This window comes from Lolium rigidum, chromosome 2 (assembly GCF_022539505.1).
Source record: "Lolium rigidum isolate FL_2022 chromosome 2, APGP_CSIRO_Lrig_0.1, whole genome shotgun sequence".
Classification (NCBI taxonomy): domain Eukaryota; kingdom Viridiplantae; phylum Streptophyta; class Magnoliopsida; order Poales; family Poaceae; genus Lolium; species Lolium rigidum.
In genome coordinates this window covers 284,961,905-284,973,524 of record NC_061509.1, presented here as the reverse complement: position 1 = coordinate 284,973,524, position 11,620 = coordinate 284,961,905, and the positions used below count along the sequence as shown (strand labels likewise).

The window sequence follows — 11,620 nt, the reverse complement described above, 5'->3', positions numbered from 1 at the left end:
ATCTCTATCTCTATCTCTATCTCTACTACTTAAAAAGAACGAATGTGTTCTGTTTCCTCCGGTTAATGGGTTTCGTCCAACATATTTTCAATAAGACGTTTTTACCCTCTCACCGAATCTGTAGACAGGTTTCGTTCGAAGAAGCGTTTCGCCCGCCTCTCCGCACGAGTTCATCTGGGCCTTTCCCAGGATCAAGCAACAAACCCTAACCATCCTCTCCAGCGCCGCCATCCTCCCCTTCCCCTACCGCCTCTCTCTCTCTCTCTGCCGGCTAGCAGCTACACCTCCATTCTCCAGCACGGCAGCACCCCATGCCACAACCCCACCTCCATCGCCCCGCTAAGAAACTCGTCGACGTCGGCGGGATCGACATGACGACATCCACGAGAACCTCCCGTCCTCCTCCCATCCGCCAGACATCTCCCCGGTGCAGTCAACTGTGACCGTCGGGCGGGGTTGTAGTGCAAGAGGTCGTGCGACTTGAGCTTGCAGTGGCTTACGGAGCCGCGGCATGTGGTGGTGCCGTGGTGCGACATGGTGGCGGCCGACCTGCATCGGGCCCGTAGCAGCAACCGGCGGCGGCTAGGCCAGGACGGCTTGGGGTGGCGGCCGCATCTCGCGTCGCAGGGATGGTACGTCCTTTGATTTTCTTCTCTTCCTGGTTCCTCTCCCAATTTCTCCCAATATCTCTTTGCATTCATCTCTCTTATTTTTCTTGCCAGGCCAATTTCTCCCAGCAGAGCACGTTCTGCTCCGGAGGCGAGTCCCTTGCCGCAGGTGGAGCTCAGGCGGGCGAGCCACTGCAGCAGCGGCGAGCTCTTCTTCCTCGCCCCTCGGAGCCCGATCTACAGCTCGCATGAAGGAGGCGTCCCTGCGACCGGAGGACTTGCAGGTTCTCTCTCACCCTCCCTCCCTCTCCCCCTCTCTCAAAGGAACTCTGCAGGGAGGAGAGCAGGTCGCCACTCGATCTGGTGTAGTACCTCTCCCCCCTCAAGGCTGAGGTAAAAGTGGAGGTACCCTAGAAAATCCCATCTTTGTTTCTGCAGATCCATTTGTAAATTTGCCTACAAGGTGTTTGGTGAAAGTCCTTGCTGATTAAGATGATTGTATGAACTATTTAAGGAAAAGCTAATGTACCAGGTGGTGGCTTTCAGATTTGAAAGAGCGAGAAGCGTTGTAGCTAGGTTGTTTGGTGAAGATGAGGTGACTCTCACAATGCGTCTGTTGTGCTTGAGGTAAAATTAGTTCAGATCGTTTGCCTCTATATAGCTTGACTGCAATGATGCCTATTCTTTGGTGGCATTGGGTGATTCAATTTGTTGTATTAGTGCAAGATTGATTCAATGTCCTACATACTGAAACTTCAAAAGTGAATAATCTTGTGTTGAAATCTTGCGTTGAAATATATGTCATTACTCTCTATTGCAACCACTTGTCCTGTTAAGTGAGTTTTGAATAGTTTTCCTTTTATTTCATCATAGCTCTGAATAATAGTTTAGGCAGTTTTAGATTAGTTGTTGTTTCTATGGTTGATGCTGTCAATGATACTGCAGCAATTATAGATACTACCCATGCCAATATTTGTTTGAAATGATATATACACTGAATGAATAGTTACCGTTTTTAATTTTTTGTCTTTTTACTCTTGGGCCTTTTTGGCTGGAGGTTGTTTCTACCGGTCTTGGGCGTTGCTCGAAGTGGGCGACACGAACATACAACAAGTATTCGGTGCTCCTTCTCATGAAGTATACTTTGTTTCTTTGGGTGTAAAAATTAAGTATTATAAAGGCGCAAAATTTATAGGTAGAGTTGTGGCTGATCGAGACCTATTATGTATGTATTTGCACTATGCTCACTATTTGCAATATATGTCCATGTTCTGTTGGTAGCTCTGGATCCTTCTATATATTTTTCGCCCTGTTCTATTGAGATCAAAACCGTCTGCTCATTCACTGAAAATCATGGATATACAGGTTGGGTTGTATCTTCTTCTCCCTTGCCTGGGACCACTAGCCTCATCTTGCCGATGCCGCCATCCTTTCCCACTTGGTTGGGACGAATGTCATGAGATTCATCGTGCTTGAGGTGGGTTTGGTTACACACATGTTGTGTGTTCAGTTGACTTTTTGTAGGCTCGCTGATGTTGCGTTGTTCACTGAACATTTTATTATTGTGCAGTAAAAGCTATTACTCATGAAGTATTACTGTTGCCGTTCCTTTTTCTTTATATAGGTTTTCTTTTCTTAATTGTCCTAGCACTAAGTTATACTTTTCTGCTTATCGTCACTATTGTGGTGTGCTCATGTAATCTTGCATGCAGTTCCATTGCTCGAATATTTTTGGTTGAACTAGATATTTTAGCACTTCCGTATGATTAACAAGATTAACTCTGCCAACATAATGAAAATCTGCATATTCTATACTTTTCAGAGGTGGAGATGGAAATGAAGTCGTTTTTACCGGTGCATGTGACAAGAGTAAGAGAAGAGCGAAGTTGGAAAATGGTAAATCAGCCCATACCGGTGAAATATATATGCATTATCATAGCTATGTATTAAATGATACTTTTTGCAAATTCCTTGCAGGGATAAGAACATATGTCTGCATCCCTGTCATTTCAGATTTAAACACTTCACTGGAAGAGAAGAGCGAAGTAGTAGAGATTTCACTTCCAAACAAAACTATTGAATTTATGTGTGTCTAAAAAGATTCATTCTCAACTGAGTCTTGCTATCGCCCTAGATGCATTCCTCATCATATTTTGGCCTATATGCTTCCTATTTTGAATCTTCCCTATGATGCCATAAAACATGAATGGAAACATGGATAAATGATATCAGTTGGAAGTAATATAAATATGTATTGTGGTGCTTGTGTGTTTATGCTCTTGGCCATGATATTTTTCTTGGAAAAGCAGTATGAATCTGTTCAGTTAATTAATTTTCCATATATAAGTAGAACTGCTGCTTTGGAGTAATAATCTTTTGAAACTTGAATATAGTTCTGTACAGATTTTCACTTTACGTGCGGAAAGCATTCAGCTGTTCATCTAAACCTGAATTTATGCTTTGTAGTGTCTCTCCTATTATAGCATCTATGCTGATACCAAAGGATCAATGATAGGCTCACAGTCAATTTTCAAAATCACTGTGCTGTTTGAAGAGTTTAAAATGCAATGTACTCCACTCCTAACTGAAACTCTTGTTTAAGTTGACTAAAAGATGTTAGAACTCTTGTTTAAGGATGGCTTTATGTGCAGTACCCGAGTCATAATTTTGCAAATTAGTTTTCTGAATTTGTCTGAACCCTACCAATTTTGTAGCAACCCTATTAAAGATAAATGCTATAGTCAGCTAACTTTTATCCATGCAATTTTTAATAAAGAAAATCAAAAGAATAACCAGGGAAAAGATACTGAAAATGTTTGCATCATGTGGTAAATTTGTGTATTATTACTATGATCATGGTTTTGCGAATACTCCAAGTAGACTTTATACTCCTTTTCATGGAACTCATTTTCCTTGGAACTGATTTTCGTCTGGCTGCTGTTTCAGAACCCAGGAGCATGCTTATACATGCAGATGGATGAGCCCCTAACGTGCAATGGCTCAAACTAACATACTCGAAAGCTCTGTCCTTGCGCATGACAATGGAGATGATCTGCAGAAAGCTGATGGCTTTGAAAACTGATGACTTTCTATTATGGACAACCACCTGTCTACCTGGTGGTTTCCTCAAAATGATATGGCCATTGCCGCACCAAATTATCCATGTTCATGCCTACGGTAAGATTTATGCTCCAGTATTATTTAGAGCATCTCCAACAGACGCTGCAAAAGCCACGCGCGACAAAAAAAAACCCGCCAGTTTGGCGCGCGCGGGCGCCCGCGCGAAGCTCCAACGGACGCGGGAAAAATGTGCGCGCTAAAAACTTTACCGCGCGTTTGCGCTATTCCATGCGGGAAAGTTGCCGCGTGCGTTGCCGCGCGCGCTATAAACGCGACACGCGCGAACGCGCCAACTGCCTGAACTTTCCACGCGCCGCTCCGTCTCTGTCTCTCTCCCCACCTCTGTCTCTCCCACCGATGCTCCACCTCTCTCCCGCCGATGCTCCGCCTCCGCGCCTCCGTCCGAAGATGCCTCTGCACCGCTGCTCCGCCTCCGGCTACCACGGCGTTCGGGCGCGGCCGAGCGGCCGCTTCGACGCGGAAATCCGCTCCGGCGATGAGCGGATCCGCCTCGGTACGTCGATACTTCGCACGAGGCTGCGCGGGCGTAAGACGCCGTCTCCTGGCGCCTCGGCCGCTCCCGCCGGACGATGAACTTTCATGACGTCTGGACGCGGGAGCAGGCGGAGCAGCTGGCGCCCCCGTCGCCGGTCATCACGCGCGAGCAGCAGCGCCTCCTCATCGCCGAGCGTGACGAGGCCCTCCGCCTTGAGTGGGCGCGCCAATTCCCCGAAGACATCGCCGCCACGGAAGCTTTCTACGCGCAGAAGGAGGAGAAGGCGGCGGCGAAGGCGAAGATGAAAGCGAGCCGCGAGAAGCGCCGCGCCGAGTCCGCGGCGAGGAAGACGGCGAGGGCAGAGAAGGCGGTGAGGAAGGAGGAGGAGAAGAAAAACGGCGCATGGCCGTCCACCATCGTCCTCTCCTCCTCCTCCTTCGAGTGGACTTCGACGCCGCTGTCGGAGACGACTCCGAGCACCCACTCCTCGGACTTCGACTGGGACTCGGAGTAGACTTCGAGTGTAGTTTAAATAAAATGTCGCTAATGTCGAACTTTCAATATATTTCGTAATTTTTCGTGTTTTATTTTTTTTGTTTGGTTTACATTTCGAACGAAAACGATCGAACTAGCCGTTCGGGCCGCGCCGCGCGCTGCATAATGGCGCGCCCGGCGGAGGAGCACTTTTCCCGCCCGAGCACGCGCGGCAAAATGGCGCTTCCGACGGGGCAACTTTCACGCGAACGCGCGGTATCTGTTTATAGTGCGGTGCAAACTACATATAGCGCGCCGATTTTTGGAGCGTCTGTTGGAGATGCTCTTACTCTCTCTCTCCGCCAACATTATTCTTAACTTTCTTTTATTGCTTGGAATTCCAGTGACGTACATCGGGGGTTGATGTGTTGTCCAAATTGCATGCCGATGATGAGTGGGCAGAGGAGTAACACATGCTGAAAATTCCAATGGCTAACAGGTAATTGTGCGTTGCTCATTAATGTTTGATTAATGTTTGATGCTGTGACATTTTCTGATGTTCATATGGCATGTATTGAAATACATGTTTGCAATACTGCATATACTACATCAATACTTGGTATGCCATTGCCACAGAACTGACCTATGCATCTACTTGGTATGCATCTACTCAGTTCTGCAAGCAATGCAATCGCTTGAATTCCCTTGGTTGTTTGGTGGAATTGATATGCTATTCTATGCTATTTTCCCTAAAAAAAAGAATTGGCTTGCTATGCTCTCTGTTGAGCACATAATTAACCTTGTATTGTATGTACTCCAGATGGAATCGTTGGAGGAACTGACTGCATTGTTTGATACAGAAGATACAAGCATCAGGGGCCATGAAGCCCATGAGGCATGAGCGGTTTGGGACGTCGACGGCAGCGGTGACACCCAGGCGGCCAGTGTGGCAGAGGAGGATACTGATGGGGATGCGGTGTGAGCTGCCGCGGTTCAGCGGGCTCATACTGTACGATGAGCAAGGCCGACGCCTCCATCTCGGCACTCTAGGCAGAAGAAACCATCTCCAGGTACGCACAAAGAGTACTCAAACCATTGCCAGGTACGCACGAAGAGGACTCAAACCATCACCAGGCATATGCATACAATTTTAGGGACGGGAAATAAGCTTAGAATGACATTGTTACATGTATGGATGCATCTGATGACAACAACGCTCACATTATCAGGAATCTTTTACTTTAAAAAGTAAAATGTGTTACCTCTTTAAGCATGAATTAAGAAGTAAAATGTTTTATCTCTATAAGCATGAATGTGGCAGACAATCATACCATCCACTTTATCTCTACGAGATCTTCAAATTAGACGCATATTATTATGATAAAATTGTGGCCATCTTTGTACTAAACATATGTTGCAAATAGGTCTAACTGGTTTGCAAAACACATCGTGGTCGAACATAAATGCTCTCATGGTGTACTCGATAGATGACTCGTCACTTATGTTGTTTTTTCAGTGATGTTGCAGGGTTGTTTGGCTGAAGCTGGAGACGAATGTTGCGGAGGCGAGCAACAAAAATTTGTCGGCGCTAGGAGCGGAGCTGTGGAGATCGAGGAGATACTGGCGTCCCGAGCAGCGATGAAGAAGATCGATAGCAGCTCCTAGGTGCTCCTGGGCAGCGAGGAAGAGGATTAAGCGCAGTTGTGCGTACTGGGTATCCTAGCGACTACGAATCGAGGGGACCAAGGGATTGAGGGCAGCGATGACCTTGGGAGGAGGAGAAGTAGCTCCCAGGTGTGGAAGCTAGGAAGAGCACTGGCGACCTGGGGAGGGCGAGAAGCAGCGACGATGTGGAGTCCTTTTCAGTGCCCCCCCCCCCCTTGGACGAGGGATCGTGGAGGCCTGGGCGGTGGAGTCACCGGCGGAGGCGGAGGGCGATCGAAATCTAGGAAGAGCGATTCTAAATCTAGGAAGATATTGATTCAAAATCTAGGTTTGAGATTAACTGCGGAAGAGTAGCAAGAAGATCTAAACTTGGAAGCACCTAGATGTTTAACAATGTTGTTTTGTTACTACGTTCGATATTATCATGTTTTAGTACATTATGATATTTTTGGTTTGTTTTGAATTTTTATAGTGAGTTCGAAGTAATATATGTGCTTTGAGAAATGAAATTTGAGGACCCGTGGCAACGCATGGGCATTTGTACTAGTCCAAAGAAATATCTGGAGATATCATCGTTCATAAAAATCAAATGATGCTTAAATAGCTTTGACAACGCATAACCTAGGGCACGCTGGTAATTATAGCTTAATTTTTTTTATTTCTTTAGGGAGCTTTATTCTCGGTTAGTTGCAACCCATTAGGGCATGCACAATGGAAGGCATGTCTTTCCTTACCTCGCCACATCAGTTAGAAAATGCATTAGATATAAGTCTTACAATGTATTATCTCTTACGGCCATCTCTAGCAATTAATACGAATAATTAAATTTTGGTAGGAAATTTGTTACTAAAGGAAGACATATGTGATACAATGGAGAAAATAATCTCCCTTATTTCCTAAGAGATGATCCCTTAGCTAGGGGGAGACAACCTTCTCTCTCTTCATTCTCTCTCCTCCAACTAAGCAAACATCTGACGTGGCATCTCTAAGCGAAGAAACTGGAGTTACCCATGTGCAACTTCCACCAACACGAATCCAGATACAAATTCAATGTTATGTATTTAATCGAGCTCTAAATCAATTCTCATCTATATTTTCTCACGGTTGCAGTATATGTGTAATCGGAAAATATTCCATGTATGCAACTACCAGACTAGAACGCATGGTGCCGCAAATTCAATGGTTGTTGAGGACTTGACTGAGCTCTAACTTAATCCTCGTCGTGATGAGAATTAGCAATCCTATATAACCTGAACACATTAGACAATGCACAGTTGTTTCCATGTTTGTTCACAACTATTTAACTCTTGTCGTGGTAGAACAACATATCAATTCCAGATGGCTTGATGCAGTGTAGCACAGATCATTATTGTAGACGTAGACATCGCAGCAAGTGGGCGCACAATTGTGTTGTCAAACCCTACACTCATGATGACAAAGTCTAGATGATCACTACTTATTTACTCAGTGCACGGCGAGAAGGAGAGTCGACTACAGCTCGAATGGCTTATTACTGTACAACGAGTCGAGAATAAAAAGAACGCGAGAGATGGTATAATTCCGTGTGTAATCGTATTAGAACAAAATTTAGGGGAGGGGGAGAGATAATTACATGACACAGTAGAAAGCACCGCTAGGGCCATGGGTCATAACCCCATTCGACAACAAAGAATGTATCAGTTGTCTGGCCCTTGTCACCAATGTGAGTTCCCTCCTTGGCCACAAAGGTAAAAGCCGTTTCTGATTAGGTCCTTAGTTTGCAACGATCATCCTGTTTTCTCTGTTTTCTTAGATACTGGCTCATCAATTACGGTTTTTGTAGTTTCCCTTGTTTGCATTGAGTATTTGCAGTTCTTTATTTGTATTGACTGACCGAAGCATTAGGTTGGTCCTCTACATACACAGTACGACCTACACGTGCCACCCGTCCGTGACGCTCTCTCTCATTTATCTCATCTCCCTGCATCTTGATCCAGAAAAAGCGGCGACTCTGCAGCAGCTTGACGGAGTGCTCGAGTTTGGCCGGTGAGAGGGTGCCGGATTCTGGCCGCGAGGTACCTGCGGCGGGCGGGAGGGCGCCGGAGTTCGGGCCGTGAGGCAGCTGCAGCGCTGCAGCTGAGGAGCAACGAGCTTGCGTCGTGACTGGCGATGGCGGCGAGATCAGGCCAGCGGCTGGAACAAGGGCTAGGCCGCGGGCCGGTGGACTAGCGAGGAGAGAACGGAGGCGGTGGCGTGGATCCAGGCTAGGCCGGCGACATGGAGTTCGCGTGTAATTTTTTTCTCCCTCTCAGCCAGGATCTGCTCGTCTGTTTGCTGTTGAATCTCTCTCATCTTTTTATTTTCCCTGGTGTTGTTTCGTGTAATGTTTTCCTCGCATATGGATTTCTGGTTTTTGCCAGCCTCTAGCTAATCTAACTGGCAACCTAAAAATGTTAAACACATGCGTTAGTGATTACATTATCGTACCTGGTATGACCCAAATCTTCACAAATGAATAAAATATGTGTCTATTTCTTTGACATATGTTACAGATGTCATACTAAACATATCTTGTTCGTTTAATTGGATATAACACTACTATCTGTAATCAAAATATTTGATTTCTCAAACATTTTAGACCGGCCCAAATTTCAGTAAATATTCGTAATATTTGCCATATTTCTTTGATACCAAGATATTGCTGAATACTGAGCCCATACTTAGACCAAATATAACCATGGTAGGTTGATTTGAGTTGCTCACATAATTTTGAAGACATTTTATGAAAAATCTGAAACAAACTGTAACTATTATGAAAAAAAATATAACTGAAATATGTGTGAATCATATTTGTGTGAAAAGAATAAAAACTAGAATATGTGTGAAAAAAACGAACTGCATTTCTATATTTTTTAAAACATTGTACAAAGCATGATTTCAGATTTTTTTAAAGATTGTACTAAGATTTCTGAAATGTAATTAGATCATTCTTGGTATGGCTCAGATTTCAGTAAACATATATAATATGTACCATGTAACTTTGATACCAAGATGTTACCGAACCATACTTAGAAAAATATATTGATCGTTCGATGTGTGGGCTCAGAAAAAATTGGAGGTACTTTAAGGAAACTGAAACTATTTTGAAAAAATAACTAAAATATGTATGAATCATATATGGGTGAAAAAAGAAAAATAACTGAAATATGTGTGAAAGAACAAGATGAACTTCTACAAATTTTCTTGAAATTTGTACAAAACATGAATTCCATTTTGTATAAAAAAACTGAGATAGAATTCACTCACAACTGGGATCAGCTAGCGTTGTGGAGTCAATAACCGAAGGGAGAGAGGGCATGCAAAGCTTGTGCTAGCAGCTGACACACCCATATGGGTAGGGTCCACAGAATAGCAGCATATTAAGATACACAGAGTTTACAGAAGGAATACTGGGTTGTGTATGACAGCTTGCACACATCTCAAAGAAAACGAATGGAGTATGGAGCACCGGTAGTACCGGCTCCGTTAGAAATAACTATCCTGTATTTTCTGTGTGCCTATAACATAAATATATATATTTCACTGCATGCTTAAATTTCTTACAACACAAACATTGATAACATGTACAATATTTTTACACACATTTCCCAAGTGATCAATTCACAACATAGATAAATCTTTCACAATATGACCAATTCAAAACATAGACACATCTTCCACAATGTGACCAGTTCACAACATAGACACATCGTTCACAATGTGTGATGAACTTAGAAGAAATTAACTGGAAGGTACAACAAGGAAAGTCGCAAACAAAAATGAAAAAGTGTTGATAGGAAAAAATGCATATACATAAAAGGAATCTTCACAGGAATTTTTATTAGCACAATTTTGAAAAAATTACAGAGATGCATCCAATATTCATACAAGATTCTTACCTAGTTCATACCCTAGTCATAGAAAAAATGAACAAAAACACAAGCTTCACAGTTATAAATTCGATAAAAAGAAACAAAAAATAAGAACTCAGATCCGGGCCTAGGGAGTCCAGATCTAGGCTCAGATTGTTGGGATCGTGTTCGCCTCGAGGAAAAGAAGAACAACACGAGGCTAATGAGCACGCCGTCAGTGTCATCCTCATCATCTCTCACGCGACCATTAAGCTCATGGACGAGGTGGATGATGACCCACAAGTATAGGAGATCGCAACAGTCTTCGCGGGAAGTAAAACCCAATTTATTGATTCGACACAAGGGGAGACAAAGAATACTTGAAAGCCTTAACAGCGGAGTTGTCAATTCAGCTGCACTGGAAACAGACTTGCTCGCAAGAGTTTATCGGTAGTAACGGTTTTATAGCGATAGCGAGTAGTGAAATAACAGCAGCAGAGTAACAAAGACAGCAGTAGCGATTATAGTAAACAACAGGATTAAAATACTATAGGCACAAGGATGGATGAACGGGCGTTGCATGGATGAGAGAAACTCATGTAACAATCAAAGCAGGGCATTGCAGATAATAATAAAACGGTATCCAAGTACTAATCAATCAATAGGCATGTGTTCCATATTTAGTCGTACGTGCTCGCAATGAGAAACTTGCACAACATCTTTTGTCCTACCGGCTCGGTGGCAGCCGGGCCTCTAGGGAATCTACTGGAAATTAAGGCACTCTTTTTAATAGAGCACCGGAGCAAAGCATTAACACTCCGTGAACACATGTGATCCTCATATCACCGCCTTCCCCTTCGGTTGTCCCAATTTCTGGCACTTTGGGGCCTCGGGTTCCGGACAACAATACGTGTATACAACTTGCGAGTAAGATCATAAAGCAATGAATATCATCATGAATTGATAACATGTTCAGATCTGAGATCATGGCACTCGGGCCCTAGTGACAAGCATTAAGCATAACAAGTTGCAACAATATCATAAAAGTACCAATTACGGACACTAGGCACTATGCCCTAACAATCTTATGCTATTACATGACCAATCTCATCCAATCCCTACCATCCCCTTCAGCCTACAGCGGGGAATTACTCACACATGGATGGGGGAAACATGGCTGGTCGATGGAGAGGCGTCGGTGGTGATGATGACGATGATCTCCTCCAATTCCCCGTCCCGGCGAAGTGCCAGAACGGAGTTTCTGGTCCCGAGACGGAGTTTGGCGATGGTGGCGGCGTACTGGATGTCTTCTGGCGATTTCGTCTTACCCCCATGCGTTTTTAGGTCGAAGGCGTTAAGTAGTCCAAATGAGGGCGTCGGGGGCCAGC

General features: G+C 44.3%; 2 long non-coding RNA genes across 3 annotated transcripts; both read left to right on the top strand.

Moving 5' to 3' along the window:
* Positions 1–676: 676 nt before the first annotated feature.
* LOC124693588 lies at positions 677–2,644 on the top strand. The gene is made up of 4 exons (XR_007000095.1): positions 677–1,235; positions 1,974–2,085; positions 2,431–2,504; positions 2,586–2,644. It is a non-coding gene; the product is annotated as an uncharacterized LOC124693588 (long non-coding RNA).
* Positions 2,645–3,553: 909 nt separating this feature from the next.
* Positions 3,554–6,867, top strand: LOC124693587. Of its 2 annotated transcripts, none has more exons than XR_007000094.1 (4): positions 3,554–3,785; positions 5,103–5,197; positions 5,559–5,768; positions 6,226–6,867. It is a non-coding gene; the product is annotated as an uncharacterized LOC124693587 (long non-coding RNA). The 2 variants fall into 2 exon arrangements; XR_007000093.1 differs by having other exon boundaries at positions 6,215–6,867.
* Positions 6,868–11,620: the final 4,753 nt, after the last annotated feature.